This window comes from Ursus maritimus, unplaced genomic scaffold, assembly GCF_017311325.1.
Source record: "Ursus maritimus isolate PB19 unplaced genomic scaffold, ASM1731132v1 scaffold_20, whole genome shotgun sequence".
Taxonomy (NCBI): domain Eukaryota; kingdom Metazoa; phylum Chordata; class Mammalia; order Carnivora; family Ursidae; genus Ursus; species Ursus maritimus.
The window spans coordinates 12,551,753-12,568,296 of NW_024424453.1; the positions used below are offsets into that span (position 1 = coordinate 12,551,753).

Here is a 16,544-nt window from a genome sequence, read left to right on the forward strand (position 1 = left end):
CTTGGAGGAAGGGGGAGTATTCTGACACATGCTCCATAAAGTTCCTCAGGGGTTCTTGAAAGGGTTGGAGCTCCTGCTGCTCTTAGGGGTAACCTGCTCACTGGCATGCTTTTATCTCTTTTTTCCCCTTTCTTTCCCTACTCCTTCATCTGTGCTTCCTGGGATTGCCTCTCAAAATAAGTACCTACCCCCAAATTTTAGCTCAAAGTTTGCTTTTGAAGCAATCCAAACTAGGGCATATAAAACTCTCAACATACCATACTGCCTCTGCAGTCTTTGCTTCCTTAGTCCATTTGGTTTCTGCTCAGAAAGGCCTGCCTTGTCCATGTAACTTAAAATACTTATTTGTTAGGTTACAGGCTTAGCTGCCAAAACAAAGAGACCCAATATTGAGATTTAAAAAAATGAATTGTACTTACCTCTTGTATAACATTCCAGAAATAGATAGACAGGGAGGTACCTCCTCTTCTGAACATCTTTCAGGAATACAGATCGCTTCTATTTGGAGGCTCTACTCCCTAGAATCCATGTTCAAGCTGGTTCACATTCCTGCCAAGAGAGGAAAAAGAAAAAAGGTATCCTTTACTAAGTATGTGTCTTAGAATCAGCACACATCATTTCTCTTCACATTCTATTGGCCAAAACATTGTCAGATGGCCTAACTACAAAGGAGCCTGAGAAATACAGTTTCTACTCAGGGAGCCGTTTCCTTCTGTCATTCAGGAAAACGGATATTGAGGATAATTAAGAGTCTTAACCAAAAACAGCATCCCCCAAATGGCATCTATGCATTCTTCCTCCTGCCTTTTTCCCATTTCACATCTCACTATTTGATGATAGGTATTAGTTTCTCATCTGTCTCCCCCACTAATATGTAAATGCCTTGAGGTGGAGACTTTGTTAGTTTTGCTCACCAATAAATCCAGTGCCTAGAATGGTGCCAGAAGTCTGAAATCCCTAGGGCTATACTCCCTCTGGGGGATCAAGGGGACAACTTGTTTTTTGTCCTCCAGCTCCTAGTAGCTGACCTGGCATTCCTCAGCTTGTGACCACATCACTCCAGTCTCCAACACTGTCTTCACATCACAACACTTCTTTGTGTTTATATCATCTCTTTTTCTGTCTGCCTTAAATATCCCTCTGCCTTTCTCCTTACAGGAAACATGTCATTCGATTTGGGCCCACCCAGATAACTCACAATTATCTCACCTCAAGATCCTTAATTGAATCACAGCTGAAAAGGCCCTTTTTCTGAAAAAGGTTTCCAGAGTTTTTCTGTAAATATTTTCTTTTTGAACTGGGGTGGGGTGGGGTGGGGTAGTGGGTGGGGTAGTGGGTGGGGTGGTGGTGATGGTATGTTTCTCTGCCTGCCACCATCCCTTCTCTGACCCCAAATGCTCACATCCATCTCACATGGAAAATATACTCACTCCATCCTGACATCCCCCAAAATCTCAATGTATTACAGCATTAACTCAAGTGCAAAATCTCATCTAAGTCTCATCAACCCCTAATCCCAAATATCATTATCTAAATCAGATATGAATTAGAGTCTGGGTATGATCCACCTAGAGCAAAATTTCTCTTCCATCTGGACCTGTAAAACTAGAAAGTAAACGGCTTCTAAAACACAATGATGAAACTGGCATAGGGGAAAACAAACAAACACAGATTCTGCAGAACAAGAAAGTATGTCTCTGCATCAGATTAAATCCTTGGGCCACCTGGTTGTAGACCTTTGCTAGAGGCGGACTGTGGAGTTCTTAGAAATGTATATACATTTGACAGTGATGGGGAGGAGATCATAATGAGACATTTTGTTAGGGAAAGTAAGACTCAAGAGCCTGATTGAGAGCTTTCAAGGAAAAAGATGGAGTTATTGAAAATAAGTCCTATAATTTTTCTATAAATTTAAATAGATATATGGAAAAATATTGTTTATTTATTATTTCAGCCCATTCTGATCATTTTAACCCTTTTATCTAGATCTAGCTATCTACCTATTTATATTTATTTACCCATCTATCTAATGAAATTTATAGAAAAATTGAAAGTATGGTGCAAAGAACAATTTCGTTTTTCCTGAAGCACTTCAGAGTAAGTGGCCAAACTGGTGGCCCCCATCACCCCTAATATTTTAACATTTCCTATAAACCAGGACATTTTTCAAGGTAACTACAATATAAACAAAACCAGGAAGTGGATTTTGACATATTACTACATCTAATCAGATTCCATTCAAGTATTTTCAGCAGTTCCAATAAGGTCCTTGAGTCTAATCTAATCCTCACACCACACTCAAACTTGCCAACTGTCCCAATGACACCTTTGTAGCAAACATACCCAGTTCAGTGTCTTTCTTCATATTTAGTTGCCATGTTTCTTCAGATTCCTGGAAGAGTTCCTTGTTCTTTCTTTGCCTTTCATGGCACTTTTATAGATTACAGGCCATTATTTTATAGAATAGATATAGATAGATCCTTTGATATTGGTTTGTATTTTCTAGAATTTTATGTGAATAGAATAATACATTATGTATTCTTTCTTTCTTTTTTTTTTTTTTGGCCTGTTTTCTTTCACTCACCACAACAATTTTGAGATTTAACCACTTCTGTAATTCATTATTTTGGGGGGGGGTTACTAAATTACTTTATTTGAAGACATGGTACAAATGAAAGAACTTGAGTAGATATTTTGGTAATTCATTCTCCTTTTACTGTTGAGCTTACTCCATTATACAGTTATACCACAATTTGTTTATCTATTCACCTGCTGGAGAACATTTGGGTTGTTTCCAGCTTTAGGCTATTACAAATAAACTGATGTGAAAATTTGTGTACACATATTTGTATGGACATATGCTTTCATTTTTCTTGGGTAAATACCTTGGAGTAAAATAGATTGGCCCTATTAATTTCTAAAAATGTGTTAAACTCATTTCCAAAGTAACTGTGCCATTTGCATTTCCACCAGAAATGTGTAAGAATTCTGATCGCTCTGTTCCACTGAGTATGGTCAGTATTTAAAGTTTTAGCCATTCTAGTGAGTGTGTAGTGTTATCCTTCTGTGATTTTTATTGACATCTCCTTAATGATGACTAATCATGTTGAGCATCTTTGCATGTACTCATTTACCATCCATTATCCTCACTGGTGAAGTGTCTGTTCACATTTTTTTTTCCCATTTGGGTTGTCTTCTTCTTCTTAAGTTGTAAGAATGCTCTATATATTGTAGATGCAAGTTCTCTTCAAAATTTTGAAGAAAATTGCTTATAAAGCCCAAAATGTTAAATGATTATTTGCTTTGCTTTGTATTTAAAAAAAAATCTTCACTAAACCAAAGTTCACTAAGACTTTACCCTATGTTTTTTTCTAGGAGTTTGACAGGTTTTGTTCCTACATTTAAGTGTATGGTCCATTTTGCACTGATTTTTAAAAATATGATGTGAAGATGTAAGAGTTGAGTTTTTTTTTTTCTTCCATGTAGCAAAACTGTTTTAGCATCTTGGTTGGAGAAGTTATACTTTCTACCTTTCCACACTGAGTTATCTTGCAATATTGTTGAAAAACAACCAACCATGTATGTGTATATTGGTTTCTGGGCTCTTTATTTGTTCCATTGACCTGTACAGCCATTTTTATGCCAGAAGCACTTTTTCCCAGTTGGTTTAATAAATATCCTTTAAATTACGACTGTGTTCTTTGGATATGCTGCCATCACTTTTTGAGTAATTCTTTAGTCTCTGGCACAAAGGGATAGTCTATGTTCATCTTATATTGCCTTAAGACCTAAAGTCAGGCTTTTCTCCAATAAGCTCTACTTCCTATCAGTAAAGAATGGTATTTAGAAGCCAAAATCTGAGCGCTGGTCATGAGCACTCATGACTGGTAGAGTACTACTACCCCATACCACTCAGTGGACCAGCTAGAGCATATATGTGTGTATATACACACACATAATAGACACATAGACACAGGATACATACATTTACATCTATCTTATTTCTCCATCTTTGCCTACTTATTAAAAACCACTATTTCACATCAACACCACCAATTCCAAAAAGAGGTTAATTCTAATTTTTTTTCCTTCTGTATTTGAACTGCCTTCTGTGACAATGAGAAAGTTGGCTTCTAGTATTTTAAATATATTATTTATTTGGTCAACCTCCCTTTATGTGATTACTCTGCTATCACCACTGCCACCCTTCTTCTGCATAAATATCCTCCTTACCTTGCTAGACCTCTCATGCTGGACTCTCCCTATGTGAAATCCTGTTTCACATTCTTGGGTTATGATACCTTTTGCTTGACTGTTTTCATGGAAGAATGCCTTCCCTACCCTGCTTAGACTTGGGTACCCCAAACTAGAATACTCTTCTTCAGGGAATTCCCCTTCCTCCCCACCCCTGAAACCTGTGCAGATATTTACCTAAATTAGCTATATTGAATAGCCTTACGATTGAACTGTTTTGGAAAGAAAAGAAGAGAAGAAGAAGAGGAGGAAGAAAAAGAAAAAGAAGAATAGTGGGATTGATAAAAAGTAACTACATTTTGGGGTGCCTGGGTGGCGCAATCAGTTAAGCATCTGGCTCTTGATTTTGGCTCAGGTCATGATCTCAGAGTCATGGGATCCAATCCCTCGTCAGGCTCCCTGTTCAGTGGGGAGTCTTCTTGGGATTCTCTCTCTCCCTCTGTACCTTCTGCTGCTCTCTCTCTCTAAGTGAATAAATAAAATCTTTAAAAAAAAAGTAATTACATTTTGTCTTTAAGTGAGTGATAGTGCAGCTCTACTATTGCTATTGCAGGAAAGAGTAGCTTAAGACACAAGAGGCCTCAGAGACATATAAATTACATGTAAATAATATATTGATAATTTGTACTCTTATTTACATTGTACCTTTAAATTTAACTTTGTGGAAGTCAAGACTGCTACAGTTGTCATTTCACATCCTCTCCCCTCTCCTGCTAGGGAAAGACAAATAACGCATTCATTATTGTGATTATATTTTTTAAACTCCAACACGAGTAATAGTCGAGGAAATTAAGAAGTGATATCTGATATTCACTTTTAAGTTGTATTTTTTCTTGAATCTTTAACAAAATCCAGCCTTTTGAGATGATTTGCTCAATAAATAAGATGAGTCGCTTCAGTGCTTGGTCAAGGGACATAGAGAAGGTTAGTAGTTGGAGAGGACGGACTAGTGTGAGGGGACTGATAACTGAGCAAGTAGGGGGAACTTGTATACAGATGAAACCATACACACAGTCAGTAGAAGAAAACATCAGCAGTCAGAAATGAGCTATGGAGGTTAATGTTAACACAAAGCTCTATGAAATTAAATTGCATTCATTATTTTGGCGTATATGTATAAGTTCTAAAAAGGTTCTAAGCTCCAGGTCTGAGCAAACCAAAGCAGGAAAACTTTCTGAAAAATTTAAAGATTTTTTAAATTTTATTTTATTTATTTATTTGACAGAGATAGAGACAGCCAGCGAGAGAGGGAACACAAGCACGGGGAGTAGGAGAGGAAGAAGCAGGCTCATAGTGGAAGAGCCTGATGTGGGGCTCGATCCCATAACGCCGGGATCAAGCCCTGAGCCGAAGGCAGATGCTTAACCGCTGTGCCACCCAGGCGCCCCTCTGAAAAATTTAAATGATGTAAGATTTTACTTTTATCATTTTAATATTAATGGTTTCATAAACACAATGAAATGCATCATTAAATTATTTTTAACAAATTCTAAAAGTCCTAGGGAGTAATCTCACTTATTTTGTCCTCCAAAGTATGAATTCCGGTTTTCGAAAAAAGTAATAAATTCTTAAAGCCAAAAGCTACAGAACACCCACAGAATACCACTCTGTATGTAAATTGAGGCATCAAGTGTAAATAAATAGAGATATTAAGTGGGAATTGTCACATTCCAGGGGGCACTTCAATACTAAAAAAATTTCATGTCCCATTTCAACTAAAATTCCCAACCATGCAGATCTAAGTTTCTCAAAGGCTAACTACATGGAACATAAAGTTTTTCTTTAAAAGTAACTTTGACTCTAGAAAATAAAATGTATATTTGTAATAACAAAGGTATATACAGTTAAAAATCAGAAGCATCATAGACTATTTGTACATTTATTCATTTATTTATTTTACAGATAAAATGCAGATCATATACATACATATATATTTATATATTTGTATATATATATGCATATATATGTATATATAAGTTCAATTAGCCCACATATAGTACATCGTTAGTTTTTGATGTACTGTTCAATGATTCATTAGTTGTGTAACACTCAGTTCTCATCAGATCACGTGTGCTCCTTAATACCCATCACCCAGTTACCCCATCCCCCACCCCCTCCCTTCTGTAACCCTCAGTTTGTTTCCTGGAGTCCAGAGTCTCTCATGGTTTGTCTCCCTCTCTGATTTCTTCCCACATTCAGTTATCCCTCCCTTCCCCTATGGTCCTCTGCACTATTCCTTATATTCCACATGTGAATGCAGGTCATATATATTAATTCTCACACTTATCTCAAGTTTTCAGATACATTTTAATTATATTTAATTGTAAAATATATATCTACACTCTTCTCTGAGATGTTAATGTAGTCAATTCATGGATTTGTCACACCGTAATATTAAAAACCACAGAAAGAAGAGGATCTACAAGGAACTAAAAGTATCAGAAGACTATGTTATCTCAAATCTGATAAAAGAACTGTCATCAAATTCTTTAGGTTTGACTATTAAAAGTCATTCATTCCAAAGCAGTTTTGAATATGCACCGTAAACAAAGAACTAGGGCAAATCTTTAGTGGGTGGGTTTACCCGTGTTATCTCATTGTTTACTCTCCTTGAACCCAATCTAAAAAAGAAAAAAAAAATATACCACCGAAGGATTTTTTTTTTTATGTTAAAGAACAGCACAGTGCCCAGCACATGGTAGATGCACAAAACATTATTTTTTCTTAACCTCTTTCATTTACTCTTTAAAGCAAAACGGCAAAAGAAACTTTAGAGCACCCACTGACAAATGAAGAAACTAAGGTTCAGAGAATTTAAGCGACATGCTCATGACCAGATAGGCAGGAGAATTTGAAAGCAAGTTGAACACCCCAGTCTCCTGATACCTACTTAAATTATTTTTCCTTTAATATAGTGCTGTGCATGTATTTATTGTAAATGGAAAAATTGCTCTTTAGTTATTATAAAATGAACATGAATTCTCCATTAATTGTTTAAGGGTCCACAATGTAAAAATGTAGAGCAGCTACAAATATAACAAGAAAACAATACAATTCTGTTATCTAAAGCCATATACGCTGGTGTTATATCACACATGCATTCATGTTACGTGAATTCAATAGTTTATGCTCATTGAGGAAGAGAGACAAAAAAATGTAAATACTCTGGGTACACCTGCCAGCCAGAGCAAATAAAGGCACATGTACTTGAAGTGACCATGAGATTGGAGTCCTGAATCAGTTATTCCCTTAATCATCTCAGTTCCCTCATACCTTTCAAAGTGTGAGCATCTCATTTTACATAGGATGATTCTGGCCAAATATATATACTTTTCAGTGATGAGATTCCTATATGCATGCCAACATTTCATCTGAACCTAATAAAAGTAATGTGCATCTTTAAGCACTGAAGTATAAAGTATAAATCTATTATATATAATAGTATACTTTTAAAAAAGAACTTCTATTCTGGAAAATAGCAAACACACACCCATATGGAGAGGATAGTGTAATAACCCCCCATGTGCACATCACCAAGCTTCAGCTATTAGCAACTCATTTATAATCTTGTTTCATCTCTATGAAACTAAGCCCACTGAGTGGGGATCCCGTGGAGCTTGATCCTACAGACCCCGAGAGCATGACCTGAGCTGAAATCAAGAGTCAGATGCTTAACCAACTGAGCCACCCAGGTACTCCTGCCTTCTCACTCTTTAAATATGATAATATACTTTAAGCTATAAGCTTTAGTCATCAATTACTCTGTGTTAACTTTTTTACTTTTAATTTCCCTTCAATTACTATCCTTAACACTTTACTTACTGTTGTTGCTCTTCTGAAATTACAATAAGTAATCTATCTTGTTTCGATATTTGGATATTAAGATCTGCATACCTAATTTCATGTAATTTTCCAAGTGGTATAAGAAAATGCATTACTATTTGCAAAAATTGTAGAGATTTTAAAGCAAAATTTCTGAATAGACTCTCTTAATATGTTACTTGCTAGAAAAGTATTTTTCTTGTTGAAGAACTTCTCTGTCTTTTGTGAAATCCTCTGTGTTATATGGACTGTGGGTGCGACTTCTACTATACTAGGTTCTTTTTAGTTCCAAACGGCCAGGTATATTTCTTTTGAATTTTACAGGAAATAACTAATTAGAAGACATTTTATTTCTTTCATTTGCATTCAACCAACATCACAGATATGTATGATTGCACACCACGTATCATGTATTATGAATAAGGCACGTTGCTAAGTATTGTGGGTGAGAGCAGGGTGAATGTTCACAGTTCATGCCCTATAGCCACTCACTTGAGTGTGGGAGAGAGACCCATTAAGAAGAATCTCTAATTCATCAGAAAAAGAAATTGTTATTATGGAGATAAAATATATGATAGAGCATGCAAGAGTACGTGATAGAGAGTTACCAAAATTGCCTGACGTCATGGCAGAGATGAGATTTTAGTAGGCCCAAATGAATGAAAAAAGAAGGACCTCCTAGGCAGTGAGAAAGGCTTGAGCAAAGATATGGAAACAGAAAAGTAAACATTGTTTAGAGAAATAATGATTAATCTGTTGTGTTTTAAACATGTGTTTAACATATGTCTAAAGAATAGTTCAAGAGGAGATTAATAATTTTGTGGAAAATTCAAATGCCTGGCTGTTAAGTTTTGATCCTGTTAGAAAGGGACACTATAGAACAATATTAAGCAAAGATGTATTATTTTTTTTTTTACTTTTCTCCACGGTATTTATAAATGAAATAACGGTAATACATTTCAATATGTCTATTCACATGATTTTCTCTTTTTTAATATATAATTCTTCATATTGCTTTACTCTGCCTGGAGGAAGATTAGCATTGCTACATCAGAGAGTAAAACAACAAAAGAGTGAGAAAACATCAGTACTAAGTTTTGAATTGCAAAATTATATTTTTTGTTCTTAGCAAGACAATAGCTTAAAATTTTAGTACTGCTGCAATATAAAGGGCATTTCCAAATTTCTATAGCTTCCACTGAGGGATCTGGAGCCAGAGGTCTGACTAGATCTTATTGCTTCTTCCCTGGTGTGTGGAATGGACTCTGTCTTGAGGTTAAGTCCCTTAAGAGGAAGCAAGATATGATGAAGAAAAGAGGAGGAAGTGGAGAGCCCAACCATATGCTTCATCAGATTGTGGAAAGAGATGACAAAACCTGATCAGAAGAGAAAAGGACATCTATGGCAGAGAAATATTTTCCTGAAGGCATTGTGCCCTTGAGTACCCTTCTCTGTTACCTCTGTCTGCCTAAGAAAGCTCATTTATGCTCACATAGCATGTCTCCAAAAAGCATAGAGGAAGAAAGGGCATCTGCAGGATTTACCTGAGAAGGACAGAGTCAACGAGAAGACACAGTTTAATAGGGAAGAAATAAGAAATAAGTTAACAGAGTATTTTGTTTTCCCATTCACCACTCAAAGAGATGAAGGTCTCAAAGGAAAATCAGATCAGTCACAGAAAACAAAACTACATTCACTTTAAGTATCTGAATGTTATTGTAATTTTTCTATTTACCACTCAAAGTGTTTCATCCATTTACAAATCATTATTTATTTCTTTTAATTAAACCACAACAATCATATAATAAAGAACTAAAAATATTTCACACTGTTTTGTCAAGACTTACAGCAACTTGGTTCTCTCACTTGCTGGCTGAATCACAGGTCAGAACAAACGGCTCATGACCCAAGATGAAAGGTGTCTTGGAGAGTCTTATATCCCCCCCACGAGGAAGGTAGCTGAGAAGCTGATAGTCAGAACAGTAGAGGAAGCTAAAAGTATCATGTCTGGCAGACAGAAGCCTTATGATTCCATGGATCTGCAGTCTAGATTATCTGGACCTAGTGATTATCCCTTCAAATCAGGTACTATCAACTTTGGTGCATATAAGACCATATTAAATCTACGTATTCTTTCTTGGATTAATTTTTCATTTAGTCGATTTTACAAAATAAATTTATATGCTTTTTTCCTCTCCTCCTTATATCCATTGATCCTTTAGTCCCTAAACTAATTGCCATATTATCTGGTAAAGAATTAGATTTGGTAATATTAACTGATATTAACAAAGTAGCACATCACTTCAAGGTACCATAAAAGATGAAGAAAAGTGCATCTGGCATTTTGTGTAATATTGTGTTGTTAAACAGAACATGCATGTAATAAAATAAAAAATTATATCTAGTGATAGAAAACATATCAGTGGTTTCAAGGAAGAAGAAGAGGTGGGATATTGGCACAAAATGGAACTCCTCAGGGATGGTGGAAATGTTCTGTATCTTTCCTGTAATGGTGCATCCATTTGTCAAAACTCATTGAACTGTACACTTAAAGTGTGCAGAGCTCATCATATGTAAATTATACTTCAATAAAGTTAATTAAAAATATATAGTAAGCATAGTAATTTTGCCAAGCATTAAGGAAGTGTGCCTGCTGGGCCCCTCATAAGCTAAGTGACTTGGGGTAAGTGATTACCCCTCCAAACCTCAATTTCCTTATCAAGTAAGAGTAACAGTAATATCTATTCCCTAGGGTCTGTATTAAGAAAATGTGGTAATATATGTAAAGAACATAGGAAAAGAAGAAGCAGATAGGAAGATGCCCACGAATGCATATCTTTACCTATACTTCTATAGCCAAGTGAGAGCTAATAAAAACATTTTTATTAATAGACCTGAATAATGCAATCCCAATTATAAGAGGAAGTTCTCTGATAAAACACCTAAAGTCAAAATATGTGTTATTCTAGTTTTTTCTAATGTAAAAGTATTCTTTCCCCATATTTCATTATTTCAGGAGAAAATATACTCAGTTCTTCTGACAAAAATTTTGAGGGGAAAAAATTTTAATGTACTCTTAATAAGGAGGATAACTACAGTGTGCTAATAATGGTCATATTGCTTTCTTTCATGCTGGGACTCTAAAGTACACCATACCAATAATGTTAGACCAATAACAAAAACCATGAACTTTATTGGCGAATGCTATGAAGAATAACTTCCTTTAAAAGTAAAAGATCTCAGTCTCTTTGGCTCTGTAACCACTTTTGGAATGTTCTGCTGAATTCTTTTAAATCAGCCTAATTTATGGCCCAAAGTATCATGGTTACTTCAGTGTGAAGTTAATTTATTTAAACACAGACTAGCTTCTGATTCTGAGATTTACATTGCATCCAAAGATGGTATAAAATAGATTCACTCCCTCAGAATAAAATGATAAGAATTATTGCTCTTGGCCTCTCTATGACTGTTCTAGTCAACAAACGTGTTGGCCTTGTAAAATGATGACTAAAAAGCTCACCATCTGAAAGCTAGGAAAGGAATGGCTGTACTGCAAAATATTTAAATGAGATTTGCCCAGAATCTGAGGAAAACCAGAGAAAAAGAAACTCTCTTCTTTCTTATTTATTTGTTTGCAACTTATATCTCACTTCCACTTGCTAATGAAAAGAACTGAAGATAAGACATACAGTCTTGCACACTGTAGACACTTAAAAAGGTTTAGAAAGAAAAAGAGAAATGGATTTAGGGTGGGTTTATTTAATTACTGTAATATATGCTAAATATCTTTAATTCCTTGTTACTGAGCAATGGTGATTAAAGTTGCATTGTAGTGAAATGTGAATTATAATTTGGAACACATTCAATTACCATTTTGTACTCCAGCAGTAAGACTTCTCTAGAGCCCATTGATTTTAGTGAAGTTTACAGTACAGTAGGTAAGACTGCATGTTCTAGAATCAGGCAAATCTGAGGTTGAACACTGGCTCTCCCATCCAGTGGATGAGTAGCATGGACTCTATTTCTGCCTCTCCAACTTGACGATAATTAAAACCACCTCATAAGTTTTTGAGAGGATAAAATTCAATAGTACATGGCAAACACCTGTTTCTACCCCTGGCATATAGTAGGCTTGACCAATCACCATTGGCCCCATTCATACAAAGAGCTTCCGATGTCATGGGTAGTCATTACTATTGTAAATACTACTGAGAGTAACATTTAAAATCTTGTCCAGGTGATGGGTATTTGGGAGGGCATGTGTGGTGATGAGCACTGGGTGTTACATGTAACCAATGAATTGTTGAACATTACATCAAAAACTAATGATTTACTATATGCTGGCTAACTGAACATAATAATAAAAATAAATTAATAAAATAAAATCTTGTCCTTTTGTTTCTTCTATGGAAGATGGATGAAGAACCAGAACATCATACCTTTACACACTGAAATATATTTCTGTTTTAGCCAGCTCCTTTTCCTTGGCCTTCTATACTTGAATATATATGCCTTCAGTAAAACTCATTTCTTTCTCTAAATGTCCCTTTTCTGAAGATGTGACTAATTTTTCTAGCCTTTCCTGATAAATACCTGCATCCTCTTTGGTAATGGATTACTCCGGGGCATCTTGTCTCTCCATTTTGCTGTGTTTTGCTGTCACCAGGTGTCTACTGCACAACTCCATCTGAAGAATAACTGAATGTGAATACTGCATATTCAACACTAAATTCATTGTTCTTTCCCTCATCAGTCCTCCTTCCCTTGCATTCTTCCTTTCATATTCCTACTCCTGGGGGATGGCTTGACCAGACACTAGGTTTTCTTATTATACATCTTGGAGGCCTTCTCAATGTCCCATTTTTTTATCTTACCATATCTTACCGATCCAGTTCAATTCTCTGCACTGCTCAACACACAGCTTTTCTCTGATATTGCCATTTACACACTTTTCCAGCCATATGACAAGATGATTCTTTCCTCCACATTTGCATTCATGCTGTTTTCTATATTAAAATGTTCTCTGAACAAACTACCATTTCAAAGCTCATCTACAATGTCAATTTTTCCTTGAGGTCTTATATCTTGGCAAGGCATTTGGACTTTGTGCCATCAGCTCCCTTACTTTCTGATATAACTGCATCACATATATGCTTTGCCCTCCTTGAGGAGATCAATGGAAGGCAGACAAGCTCTGTGTCAGATGCCCTAGATTCCCAAGAAGTGCCATAACTTATCAGTTTCCTTTTCTATAAAATGGAGTTAATGTAATACTAAGAAGTCATTGATATAATTAAATAAAATAATGTAACAGAATTCTTTTATTGAAAATTGGCACATACATAATCGTTACTTTTATTATATTTTTCAATTTGAATCTGCTATGGCCTAAGCCAAAAGAAGTTACCTGCATTGTTCAAAAATTGCATGTTTATTGACTGACTGGATTTGAAATTTAAAAATACCTTTATTTGCTTCATCTAAAGAAGAAATATTTAATATTTCTGATGAAGGATACATGAAGTCATATTTAGGATCATGATTTTTTTTAAACTTAGAAATAGTTTAGAAAATGAATACCCTGAATAAAATGCCTCTATTTACTGTGGAAATGAAATTAAGGGTAAAACCAAGCAAGAAGAGACTAAACTAGCATATAGAGACTAAACTTGGCATATAGTCCAGCCATATTGGCCCATTTCTATAATCTCTCTGGTTCCTTTGCCTCCAGACTTTCCCCTCTTTGATCCCTTCAATGTCCAACTTGGAGATAAATCTTCTAAAAATACCATTCTCATCGTGTTGCTTTCCTATTTAGGAACTTGCAAGGTCTCCCATGGCTTACTGCATCAAGACCCTAATTCTCTGCCTGAAATTCAAGGTTCTACCTAATCTTGCCCCAATTTATCTACCCAACTTCATCACCTATTATTCTGGCAGATGTGATCCATAAAATCTTTCTATCATACAGAGTCAGTAGTTTATGACTTGGGATCTGATATTTATCAATGCCTCTAGGGTCATCTAAATAAAGACTTCTTTATTGAAAACTTCCTTAACTATTATTAGTACCTGTTAACATATTACTAGTACCTGAATTATATCTCAAATCAAAATACACTCATTGTTGCTTAGAAAGTGTCAAGATCTACAACAGAAACTTTGAGGGGCATAAAGATGAATTAATTAGAGTCTTGACTTCAGTCTATTAATACGTTTAATGAAACCCATAGAATGTGCTATGAAAATAGAGGAGAGAAAAAGTAAGCACATGGTGTGTGTGTGTGTGTGTGTGTGCACGCACTTGCACATGTGTGTGTTGTGGGGCGTGTGCTCATAAAAAGTTTCCCGAATAAGTTGATATTTAAGCTGTGCTTGAAAGAAGAATCAATGAACCCAAAGGCACAATAAACATAGTGTCTAGGACCCATGATACTTTTAGGGGCCCACAGGTAAAATGCTTTAATTTTAACTTATTTTAATATCATAAAAATTTAATATACAGTACTGGATATAGAAGAATGAACTCAACAGGATTATACTGTTTTTATGCCAATACAATAATTTTTATTATTTTGATGGAGGAAGGAGTGCCTGAAGACAAAGTAACTTAGGCTCATGAAAGTCACATTGTCATCCTGCCTGGAAGAATGAATGTGATCTTAGTGGGTAGAGCTGGAAAGAGGAAACAAGGAGCAAAGGTCATATTGTAGGAAAATACAGGGTATACATGGGAAATTCCTGAAAAAAGAGTGCTTAATTAAACATGACAAATTATGGCTAAGACAGGCAGGCCAACAGGTAAATACAGAAGGTGGAATGGAACTTATGGCTATGGAAGCATTATTGGTGGCAGTTTTAAAGAGATTTGAATTTGTTGATATTTACATAAAGAGCTGTTGAATAAGGGAGTGACATGATAAGTTTTTTATACCTAGTGCATTCATTCAACAAATATTTACAAAGCACCTAAGATGTGCTAGACATTTTGCTAAGTACTGGGGATAGAATTGTATAAAAGGGAGTCCCTGTCATTATGGAGTTAACATCCTAATGGGTTTAAGAGACAATAAACACACAAACTATCAAATCAATAATAATTTCCCGAAGTGATAAGTGCTTTGAAGATAGTAGAGGAGGAGAATAAATAGAGTAAATGTAGAGTACTGTTGTAGTTGAGAGGGTCAGCATTCCAAGCGAGAGGAACATAGCAGAGAGAAGAGCGAAGTTCCAAGAGCTGGCAGGTTGACAAATCTGAAATGAGGCTGGTGTGACTGGAGTGAGTGAATAAGAGAATGAATGTGTGGAATGATGTTGAGGAGGAAGTTTACATTTTTGTACTTGATTATATAACACCTTATGTCCCTTTGTCCCTATCCTTTTTAATAGTTTTTAAGATTTATTTTTAATTTATAATAACTTGTTTCTTTTTTTTTTTAATCTGTGAAAAGGCATTTTGAATCCTTTTTGGAATGCAATGGTGTGCTTAAAATTCTCTTCTATCCTGCTCAACATCTATCAGTGAGTTGAGATTATGAAAGACGTTCAATAAACATTTGTATGACTGGTTTGTTAGACAGCAGATATATTCAGATATCATATGAAATTCCACTGAAAGGAGCGAAGAATTTACTTTGGTCTTAGATAAAATAAATTGTCATTTAGTTTACACAGTCCTATGAACATCTAAAATAAAATAAGAGGTATCACATGGCGCTTTAAATAATGTTGGCCTGCTTCTTTGATAAATTAGTTTAGTACTATTATAAGAGAACATCATGGTCCATGATTCAATTTGGAATTTTATTCACTGTCATGGTTAACCAAGAAAAACGCTATCTAAAGGCAAAACGTAGAGATTATTTTTGGAAGTTATAACATATATACATATAATTCCCCCCAATGTTCTCCAAATAAATTTAGAAAAATTAAATGAAAGCAAAAATTCAATTGGGAAGAAAAGTTTCATTAATTGATATAAGCTTTGGACGATTCAAGAAGTTGAGTTCAGAGTAAATATCAATCTATATTTATGGAATAGTTAAGAAAAATAGCACAGTATTGTAAAATAAGGATGCAGCAAGTCTTATAGTTTTTGGTATATTCTGTCACACTGTAATATCTCTAGTTAAAACAATTTACTAAGTATTAAGCATTGTATGTATTTGTCATAATCTTTGATTTTAACTGCTGCAACTTTGGAGGGATTATTGGACTCTTACATTTTATTTCTTTATTTTTTTTTTTTTTAAGATTTTATTTATTTATGTGACAGAGAGACAGCCAGCGAGAGAGGGAACACAGCAGGGGGAGTGGGAGAGGAAGAAGCAGGCTCACAGCAGAGGAGCCCGATGTGGGACTCGATCCCGGCACGCCGGGATCACGCCCTGAGCCGAAGGCAGACGCTTTAACGACTGCGCTACCCAGGCGCCCTTACATTTTATTTCTATTTTTGTTAATAGAATTAA

General features: G+C 35.5%; 1 long non-coding RNA gene across 1 annotated transcript; it reads right to left on the bottom strand.

Moving 5' to 3' along the window:
• Nucleotides 1–419: 419 nt before the first annotated feature.
• LOC103677778 lies at nucleotides 420–13,916 on the bottom strand. Its single transcript, XR_572519.2, has 3 exons — nucleotides 12,670–13,916; nucleotides 4,900–4,967; nucleotides 420–549 (listed from the first exon to the last, which is right to left on the bottom strand). It is a non-coding gene; the product is annotated as an uncharacterized LOC103677778 (long non-coding RNA).
• Nucleotides 13,917–16,544: the final 2,628 nt, after the last annotated feature.